We start from the raw sequence: 11,186 nt of genomic DNA, 5'->3' as shown, positions 1-11,186 counted from the left end.
CAATACTGAACAGTTGCTACGTAGTGTGCATACACCTTCTGTGTACTGGTGATGGCAGTTCTGACAATGCAGCTACCAGCAGCACTGCATAATTTGAAGGAGTTTTTAAAATGAGAACAGACAAATGTTCCAATTAGAGCGTCAGTCAGCTGATGTGATGACAACAAATCATTATTAAAGGACAAACATGTGGGGAAACAGCTGTAAAAGTTCCTGTTGGGCTGTGTTATGTTTTTAAAATGATCTGGATTCTACTGCTCTAAGAATCATTGCAGGATTTACACTCACACTGACGCTTATTCACCAGTATGTCTGTAGCAATGTTCTCATCCTACACAAAATATAACACAACACACACAACATTACGATCAAAATTATGAATCGTGCATACCGGCTAATACCGTTCTTATGTGGAGAACAAGGGACATCTGATCTGTCAGCCCTAGATGAGAATCTCACTGTAATTAGTAAAAAAGTGGGTTATCACCAAGAAAGAGCTTATGTATTTTTCAAACTGACATATGATAAGTTCATTGGTGTGTGTAAAATATCTGGAGCTGTTTTTGTCTGGTGTTTTGTTTTTTCTTTGTATTGTAAAGCTTAGTGCTGAAAAGGTCACCTATTAGAATATTTTAATATAAACTACAGCATTACCATTATGAGTTAACATTATATGCTTTTTACATGTAATTTAACTCCTTTTGGTAATTTATTTAGTTGAAGGGTTGGTAACTTTACTATCAAGAGAGTAATTTTTAAGCAATTTTTGACCAAAAAATCTGCATAGAGCCGCAAAACATATTGAAGCCTTGTAATTAAACCTACAATTTAAGATGAACCTATCAACATAGGGCCATTTATTACTTTAACTTTGTGTTTTCATTTCAATAATACCCTTTAATATTTATTGCATTTATGAAGTTATTGAAATACAATAAATTAATCAAAATTGTTTAACTGTTATTTACCTAATTTAATTACCAACTCAATGATTGTGATGTGAATGAAAAATATAATAGCTTGTTGGGTACATGAATCAATTTAAAGTAACCGACTTTGATTTTAAAAATTATTCTGGAAACTATTTTAATAATAGTAAATGGATTTTTTTATTTGTTTTGTATTTTGAAGGCTAGTATCAATTTAATTTTAACTAAAGGCTGAGCCATAAATTAAGCATTAGGACCAAAATCAAATAAATTTGTTCATGCACTATTAAATTTTCATTAATTCTGGATCAATAGGTGGACTCAAAAATATGTATGCATATACATCGATGGTAGCCACCTCTACAGCTTCAACAAGATTAAGAAGATAAAGTGACAGGTGATCGATGTAAGCTGTAATTCAGATGTAAAAACATTTGGAATATGATCTACAGACATTTAAAACTGGAGATTTACAGTGAAGATAATTCAGTAAATTCAATAAGACTAGGTGCTTTATACTGTAAGGTAAAGACCCAACAAAGAGAAAACAGAAAACCCCTACAGTCAATTGATTACCTATGAGGAAGTGCTTTGGTGACAGTGGGAAGGAAAAACTCCCTTTTAATGGGAAGAAATCTCAGTCTCAACAAATTAGTAGTAGTAGTTGTAGTGTTGTATTATGTTCAGAGATGGGCAGTAATTTGTTACCATTATCTGATTATTTTTTCAAGTAACGAGTAAAGTAAGGGATTACTATTGCAAAAAAAGTAATTAGATTACTGCGTTACTCATCGGCGTAACTTTGTGCTGAACATTGGGGGGGGTCAAGATCTCTGTCTAAATAAATAAATAAATCTGGGTAAATTCCCAGATGATCAAACATGCAACTATTTTGCTGGTAATACCTGAAATGAGTAAAGAAAATCAACAGCCTATTTATACAAGATAATTCATAATTTTATTGCGGGTGTTATATTGGTTTGGGTCTGATTGGGGTCATAACCCCCCTAAATCCCCTGGAAATTACACTCCTGGCGTCACTAAATTGGGATTTTGTTTGTGAGAGTGTCTCATGACAATGACGTATGAGCGTGCGACGTCTGTAGCAGCAACAGATGTGTGCAGATCAACAATGGGTAATATGGAGTGTGGGACAGTACGACCATGCAGGGTTTAAAGCTTGTACTGGCATTACTTTGAGTTTGATCCCATAAAAAGTGACAAAAACATTAGCGTCCGCTGTACACTCTGCATGGGAAGAAAATGTCTCTCTACAGCAAAAAATTAAACTTCAAATCAGAGCAAGCACCAAGCACGCTGCCACAGGAATGTGAAATTCACAGAGAAACCCCCGGATCCCCCCACTGACATGACCGCCGTGGCACCGGGCAAACATCCACCCGCCCCACTCCTGCTACACAGGTGAAAATAGATTTAAGAGTGACAGGACGTAGTGTTGCTGAATATTTATTTTTTGCTGTGTTTTACTTGCATCTATTCGAAAGAGTGAGTGTAAACACAAAACATTATTTCATTTTATATGCTGGAATATGCAGAAAATAGGTTTAAATGTTAAACATTTCTTTAAGTCAAAGACTGTTGCATATAATTTAATTTTTGCTTGATGCAAAACTAATAAAACAAGTTTTAAAAAGAGACTTTTTCATTTGATTCAATTTTATATGATGGATTATGCAGAAAAAATAGAATTGGGCTGAAAAGTCTGCTGCTTTATTACGTATTCAGGTTGTGTATCGTGTTTTTAAAAAGTAACTAAGTAATAAAGTTACTAACTACTTTTGAAAATAAGTAATCAGTAAAGTAACTGGATTACTTTCTTGGAGAAACACTCAGTAATTAGTAACTAATTACTATTTTCAAGTAACTTGACCAACACATATGTTAGTTCACATGTTATTAAAGAAAAGAAAGCTAAGCCAAAGTATTGACAGAAATCAATTAACACCAATTAATGTAACTAATGGAAGATAAAATGAAAATATAGTTCTGCGAAAAACAACATGTTGTAATAGTTTTGTGCTAGTAAACACATACAGTTTTGCCAAGTTAATAATCATCAAATTAATAATCAATATCTTTGTTGTTGTTTTTTCCCCAAAATGTCAATTTAGAGATGAAGGCACAGAAAATGTAAGGGGTTTTTCCTGCTTCTCCTCATTCTAACTTTTTTTGTGTGTACTGTTATCCGTGTACAATGTTCTCTGTTTGTATGGTGTGCCTGCACGACAACAAATTTGGCCTGCTGTATTTGCTCTAAGACAATAAATTCTCAGTTTAAAAAGACAAAAGTAAAGTTGTTTCAGCCAACTCAAAATTAGCCGTGTTCTGTTGTCTATGAGATACACAACAGAACTAAATGTACACCGAATAAAGATGCCAGGTTTTACCGCAAGGTCAACAATTTCTTACACTAAATAGGCTAAGTGTTATTTTTCTTTATGACATGCAATCGGATTTTAAAGTGGATTCGTTAAATAAGTTAACGTGGCTTGATATGTAAATGTTCAAAATGCATAGCTGAAGTGTGTCAGTGAAGTCTTTGTAAAAACGAATGATAAACTCATACAGCAGTATCTGAACTGAGCCACCATTGTAGGAGGTGAAGGCACAAACAGGGTTTCACAAATATATTAACCGACCTGTCATGAAAGCAGTATTTCAAAAAATGCAAAACACTATTTTAAAACTAAAAACGATATTGTCATTTTAGGCACTACCTTCAGTATAAATGCACCAATGACACGCGGCATGCCTTCCATTCTTACCCTCCACTCTGGCATGGTCTGAGTGTTGTAAAAAATCACTTTAATAAAAGAACAAATCTGGCTGTGCCTGTGTGCGTGTGTGTCCTCATTGTGGCTAATAAATCAAATGACGTCAAAAAAAGTATGAGGTATTTGTGTCCCTGATCCTTTTATGGGGAGAAGGGGCATGTGGGTGGGTGACAGGTTGCCACGAGCAGAAATAACAACCTTGTGGCTGAAATATGTCTGCCAGACCAACTTCCTACTGTGTGTGTGTGTCTGTGCATGTGGGTATGTGTGAGACAGACTGTATTTAGTCATGCTAAGGGGCAGGACAAAGATACAAAAAACAGAAGCAACAGTAAGTGACAGAGAGGCGGGAGGGCAAGAAAGGAGGGATTAGTCATTATCAAAGGGAGAAGTGTAACACACACACAGAGCAGAGTCATGTTTCCATCACTTCAGAGAACATTGCATTGACTGATATCCTGGAGATTAAGTCAAACCGCATCCATGCCATAAATCTAGCAGCACTTGCCATTCCTAACGTTCAGCCTGACTTTAAACCAGGACTTTACCATGTTTACTGATTTATGTTCTCAAGACTTGTCCCCAAAATGGAGCCAAATAGCCAAAGCGTGAGTATAAAATCCAGACAATATGAGTAATACAAGTACACACAGCCCTCTCAAGTCTCCACTAAAATGCATTCTGTTTCTCTGTTTGTAGCCCATGAAAACCTATGACCACCTCTGGTGTGCACTGTGTGCGTGTAGCCTACAGGGCAGACATCTTTGTCCTCAGTTCAATAGTCCTGTCACCGGCCCATGAATTATGGAAGTGTTTGGAAGTGACAAAGCACAGCTTACAGCCAAGAGACAGTTTCACTGAGTTGCGAGACGTGATGGATGTGTGCAAGTCCGTGTGCGTGTATGTGTGTATATTTATAATTCTGTGTGTGTTAATCCATTCACCACGGTCCTGATAAAAAAGACACAGATCGCCACTCTCCTCATCTCCGCTTTTCTTCTTCGTCACTCTGCCGAAGCAGCGCATCCATCACGATCTCTCTTGTTTCTACCTTTTTCTAACATGCAGCTGCCACAACAAAACAAACTGAGGTTTGAAGGTTTGAGGTTTTCCTTCTGAGCACTAGGCACAGTCGCCCTGGTGAGACTGTCTCTACTTGTTATTATTCTCCTCCAAAGTAATGGAAAACTGGGTTCGTTCTTTGTATATTTTTCATAGCCGTGAAGCTACTCTTTTATATGTCTGCAAAGTGCATATCTGGGTCCTGTTGCTTGCTGAAGACCATGTGACTAAAGTACTAAATAAGTGGGTCATGTCATATAAGGTAAACTGCAGATGTCATTTTTGGAAGCAGATTGTTTCTTTTCTAAAGCAAAACTGTGTCACATCAGGTTACTATAGCAACACAGGTAGATATAATTCAGAGAGGACTCTCTAAAACATTGATAACGAGATGTGGATACAGATTTGCCAGCCTCTTTCCAAAGAGGCTCTTTTCCAACACTTTTTCTTATTTGTGTAAAAATAACCTTGGATTTGTTAAATGTGAAAATGTCTACTGATTATAATACAAGTATAAAATTCACAAACTGAAATGAGAGCCCAATTATTGATGATAAATCGCTCACATTCTTAACATACAGATGTGATGACTCGTTAAAAAGGTTAATTTTTTTTAATGTAGATTACGTACTTTGCACATAAAAGCTTTGCTCTAAATGTAATTTGAAACTGGAAAACTGGTTTTAAACTTTGTTTCTTTTGAAAACTTTGGAATGAAAACATAACTACATCACAAAAACAGCCAGGAGCCCTAATAAGCAGAACACACATACACTCACAGCCACACAAACACGCGCACAGCGTCTCAGGCATAAACTGAGTGTGTTCCCTGAAATGCCCTGAAGTTGTTATCTTAAAGTGGCATCCTGGAGCTTTAGGGTGGGCGGGTGCGTGACTTGTGGAGCAGATTTAGAGTGTCCCTAAAGAGTACTAAACACACACACGCGCACACACACAAACACTGAATAGTGACACAGGCATGAAGACAGAACATTTTCTATATGCCAGTTAGTACACATACTGGTAAAGACACACCCAGTGAAAAATATGCAAATGAATATGAGTTATAAATATTACATACTGTGCAGTAATTGAGAAACACTTACAGGATTTGTTTTGTTTTGTTTTGAAAATTATTTTACTTTTCATCTGTTTCCTAGAGGGAAGCGTGGCTCTGCATGAAGAACAGAAATCAAAGCCCAAACATGTATACATGTAATCTTTATCCGATGTTTACTGTGTATCGTTCTTTGTGTTCGAACGTAGTCAGCTGGAGATAAAACGTCTCAGGGTTTCCTGGCTGGAGTCGTTCCAGGGAGGTTGTGGTTACAGTGATGTGTGTAATAGACCACTCTGCATCAGGGGTTGCCTCTGTCTTTGATTATTTTGGGATTATAGTTTCTCCTGTCTGACTTGAGCCACATGCTCACTATCCTCTTCTTAGCGAGACTTCCCTATTTTTAAAGCTCTAACTTTTCTAAAACCATGCATATAACCCACTCAGGTTGAACCTGAGGCCAGCACAATAATAGCCTCATGAGATGGAGCAGTAAATGGAACTGAGAAGTGGAGAGGAGAAATGTATGCCCCTTTCTCTGCTGGAGTGGAAAACACTGACCTGCGTCTAAATCATTGAAGAAAAGCGAGGGAAAGGAACTTAAAGAGATACTCTCAGAGTATCCTGCCGATTTTTTACAGCAGCATAAGAAACCTGCACATGAATTGTAGACAAACCGATTGTTTCTCGAAAATATTCTGCTTCACTGAATTCTTTTAGAAGCTACTCCCTGCTGTAACAAACAAACAGCCTTTTAAAGTGTTGTTATTTTGACCTCATGAGCCGGATTTCTTTAAACAATTGGAAAACTGTTCATTTTTAGTGGTTCCTGTTACTTTAAAATGCAAAGCAGTGGGATAATTTCACCCTGAGAAATTAAACTTTTAACCTTTTTTAAATCAAATAAGTGGAAAAACTTTAGCAGCTCAATCTTATCTGGTTTTAATATGAGGAGATCAGTAATTACAAGCACGTTAAATCAAGTATTCGGCACAATTACAGTCTTGAATTAATTAAAATTCAACCTCACAGTTAAAATCGAGCGTTAGAATTAAACAGAACACTTGTGCTTAAACCTAAGTAGGAAAAAATATTTTGCTTTATTTAACCTTGACTCAATCACGTTTAAACTTTAAAATCTTCCCAGAATGGCAGTAATACAAGGTTTTAGCAGAAAAACAAACAAATACTACTAAAGTCAAAAAAGGACACCCTCTATTAATTCAAAGGTTTTACATATCAAGATATAATTTTTTAAAAAAAAAACAATCTGGTGCCTAGCTGGTCTTAAAATTTAGAAAATATAAACTCCAGTGAACTACAACACATGGCATTTTGCAAATTAAGAGGCTTGCTGTTTTCCCAGAGTTAATGTAGAAGTCAGTATGGTATAAACCTTCCCTTTGCTTCCTGATCCAGTTCTGATGGTCATGATGGACACAATAGCATCAGGGGTAGGACAAAATATCAATATGGCAATATATCATACCACTTCCTATTGCATGTTAGCATTTTACTGATGCACTGTGCATTTCCAACAGCTTTCACCGGCAGCATTGTGTGGCACCGTACCCACAGGACAGTCAAACCTTCAGGAAATGCTTACAATTCTACTGCCTTTATTTGTATTGGCAACATTCTGGAAATTATACTCCTATATGATACTATCCAGACCTGTTCAGCTAGATAAATGCCCCCAAAAACCACAATCTGCATGCAAAAACTCTTTTAGGTGTTTCTAACAGGCATCAACACCCAGCTGAACACAGCACTTGTAAAAGACCGTGTAATACAGCACACTTCACTGGACAGTACCAGAGTTTCCACACAGGTCAAGTTGTCTTCAGCCTCAGCACTTCATTTCCCTTCATTAGGCCGACTCTCTGTAAAGCTGTCCTCAAGGATTTGACATACATTCTAATTTGTTGCACTTTGAAGTCTGATTAATTCAAATTACTGAAGGAAAAAGGAAGGAAAGCCGAGGACACGGGAGGCAGCAAGAACAAGCGAGCATATAGATATGTTACAGAGCAGTGTGAAGAAGTAGCACAGTAATCTAAATACAGCAGGTTTTAAACAATCCTAATTTCAGAAAGGCTGATAAACTCATTTTAGCTGAAGAAGCCAGCGAGTGATTCTGTGTGAAATGATCTTTGGCATGGCCATATTTATCCAAAAGTAAATGTGACATAATAAAGCAACATGCATTGAAATTATAGCTGCAAATACTTGTGTGGAGCCCAGTTTGTCTGACAGATTGAGAGCTGTTCCAGGGCAGCTCAGTAATATTTTGAGCAAACTGCATTACATCAGAAACGGAGCAACTGGCTCAGTTTCTAAGAAGATGGTGACAAGTATATTCTGAGTACAACTACGCTGCACAGAGGATGATAACTGTGAAATTAAGCATGAACCTGGCCATTGTGGAGAAGATTTATTAAGTCACATCCATCATTACAAAGAAGAAAGTGCAAAGACAGTTTTACTACGCTGTTAGGAGAAGGAAATAATGAGAGGTTCAGCCACAGGCCTTAAAACTGAATGATGAATTTAAAGATTTAAATAAATTCATCTTTTTAGCACAGACTGGAGGCTTCTAGTACAGACTGACAGATTCATCTGAGTCACATTTTATTGTATTTTTATGAAAAAGCTGTAGTACAAAATTGTTGTCAAAATATGCAGATTTTGGCATTTCATTGTTAGCATTTTCACACGTCTTCTCCATTTCTGACTGCACTTAATGACCAACTTAGCCCACACATCCATCGCAATTTTTAAAACTAAGCATCTTTCAAAACCTTGACCTTGGAGAGCGGCAAAAAGAAGAGTCATCTGTTGTCAAAAGGAAGTCAAATTGTAGAGACGTGCATGACAAAACAACCTTACTGCTCACTCACCTCCGTAAAACACCTTCCTGTTCAGTCTCAATTTTACAGACTTAAATCAAACTTTAAATTCATTTTGTGGCTTAAAGCAGAGTTTGCTTTAAAGTGCAAGTACCTTGTGACAGCAGTATAAATATGCAGCATCTGATTCTTAATTCAGAGCTTCCTCGTGCTTATGAGGTCAAAAAATGCTGCTCAAGTCGAGGTTTTTAAAGAAGACTTCCAAACAAGTGGATGACGTTACGGCGGGTACATTCATATTTTATATACAGCCTACAATAAGAGTGTAACTTCTGTTGTTAAATAGAGTCCCTTTCCTTTTTGCATGAATAACTGATAATGATTCACATTGCTTGTGACATAAACGATCAGTTTCTGATGCAGAAAAGTTGTTGCAAAAGGTTTAAGCTTGGCTGAGGTGAGAACGTTGTCATAACGAAAAAAATAAAAGCTGATGTGACCTTGCAAACAAAGCTTCTATTCTAACTGCCCTTTCTCCAACGAATGCGTTTAACTGGCTCTTCTTTACGGATTTCAATGATGAGGAAACTCACTAAAGAATTCTATAAAACTGTATTTTATGTTCTGATAGTCTCTTTTTTTGGCTTCATCTGCATTCAGTAGCTATTCAATATCACATTACCTTCTATTAACTGATTAAAACTAAACCATCTCTTCTACCAGTATTTTTTTTTAATATAATTTGGGAGAAAACTACAGTATATGCACATGCAATTCAATATGTGACACTTAATATAGAAAACTGCCTTTATACCCTCATTTGTAACTTCCAGAGATATTCTTACAATAGCATAACTTTAAAAAGTGAACAATTTCAGCTTAACAAGTCTACTTTGCTAGATCTGACTGTTTAGCTTTACCAGTTCTTGCATTTGCTGCTACATACAGTTCGCTTTAAAGCTCACTGGTTTTTATTCATAAAGCACAATATCCAGATTACCCTATTAAATGCAATTTAATGTTTTAGGAAGGTAATGTCTTAGGGGGGATATATCAGGTTAAAGGCAGAGGTTAGGTAAGAATCTCCATCAGCTTTGACATTCACAGATGACATAAGGGTAGGGAGCAGATGGAAAAGGAAGTGGAGGTATACCCTGGAGAAAGACCAAAAAAAAAAAAAAGACTCATTTGAAGCAAGAGGTGGTGAAGGCGTTTAAATACCTAGTGTCAATGACAACGCAACAGAAAATACAGGCAGGGTGTAGTGGGTGAAGATGAGTGTCAAGGGTGATTTGTGAAAGGATGATAACAAAGGTGAAAGGGAAGGTTTGCAAGATGATAGACTCAGGTGTCTTCAGGTGTCCCTTGACATCCTGCATATGAGCCGGTCTAAATTTCAGAAGGCTGCCAAAATGGCAAAAACTTTTTTGTCGAACATTATTGCAACTAATAGTCACAATCCTCGAGTTCTGTTTAAAATCTTTAACTCAGTGGTTAACCCCTGCTCTGATGTTTCGATGGGTGCCTCCCCAGCCCTCTGCGAGAAATTTCTAAATTATTTTATAGATAAAATCTCAGTGTTAAGGGCCCACATTCTCTGGTAGTAAATCAAGCCCCAGTTTCCGAATGTTCAACGGTCTTTCAACAGTTTGAACCTGTGTCATTCTCGACTTTAAAGGAAATAATAACCAGAGAAGCTCAAATTCTCTGCATGACATTATTCCTTCTCGTATCATTAAGGATGCATTGAACACAATCGGGTCCTGTATCTTATTTTTAATGAACTCATCACTGTTATCTGGCTGTGTTCCAACTGTCTTTAAACATGCAGTCGTGCAACCTGTTATCAAGAAAAGCAGCCTTGATCGTAACACTCTAGCAAATTACAGGCCGATTTCTAAACTCCCTTTCATGTCAAAAATTTTAGAGAAAATAGTGCTTCAGCAACTACAGACCCACTTAGAGAGAAATGGTATAAGTGATAAATTCCAGTCTGGATTTAGACCGCGTCACAGCACCGAAACTGCCCTACTAAGAGTTTTCAATGACCTCCTAATCGCCGACTCTGGGCGCTCTGCGGTCTTAGTTCTATTGGATTTGACTTCAGCCTTTGACACGGTTGACCATGATATCCTTTTGGCAAGGTTGGAACAAGTAGTAGGCCTTAAAGGAAATGTTCTATCATGGTTTAAATCATATTTCTCTGAGAGGTCGTTCTCTGTCATGATGGGAAAATATTCCTCTTCTTCTGCCCCTTTTTGCTGTGGTGTGCCCCAGGGCTCGATATTGGGTCCTGTGTTGTTTTCTCTGTGCATGCTGCCCTTGGGCTCCATCTTTGAAAAACATGTCTCTTTTCACTGCTATGCTGCTGATATTCAAAATCTACCTCCACCTGACTGGGGATGTTTCATCTTCACTACATCCTCTGATTGTCTGAGGGATGTTAAAGACTGGTTATCACGTAACTTTCTTACTTTAAATGAAAAGAAGACAA

This window comes from Oreochromis aureus, linkage group 16, assembly GCF_013358895.1.
Source record: "Oreochromis aureus strain Israel breed Guangdong linkage group 16, ZZ_aureus, whole genome shotgun sequence".
In the NCBI taxonomy this organism is placed as follows: Eukaryota; Metazoa; Chordata; class Actinopteri; order Cichliformes; family Cichlidae; genus Oreochromis; species Oreochromis aureus.
The sequence above is the reverse complement of the archived record's forward strand: the minus strand, read 5'-3'. Positions refer to the sequence as shown.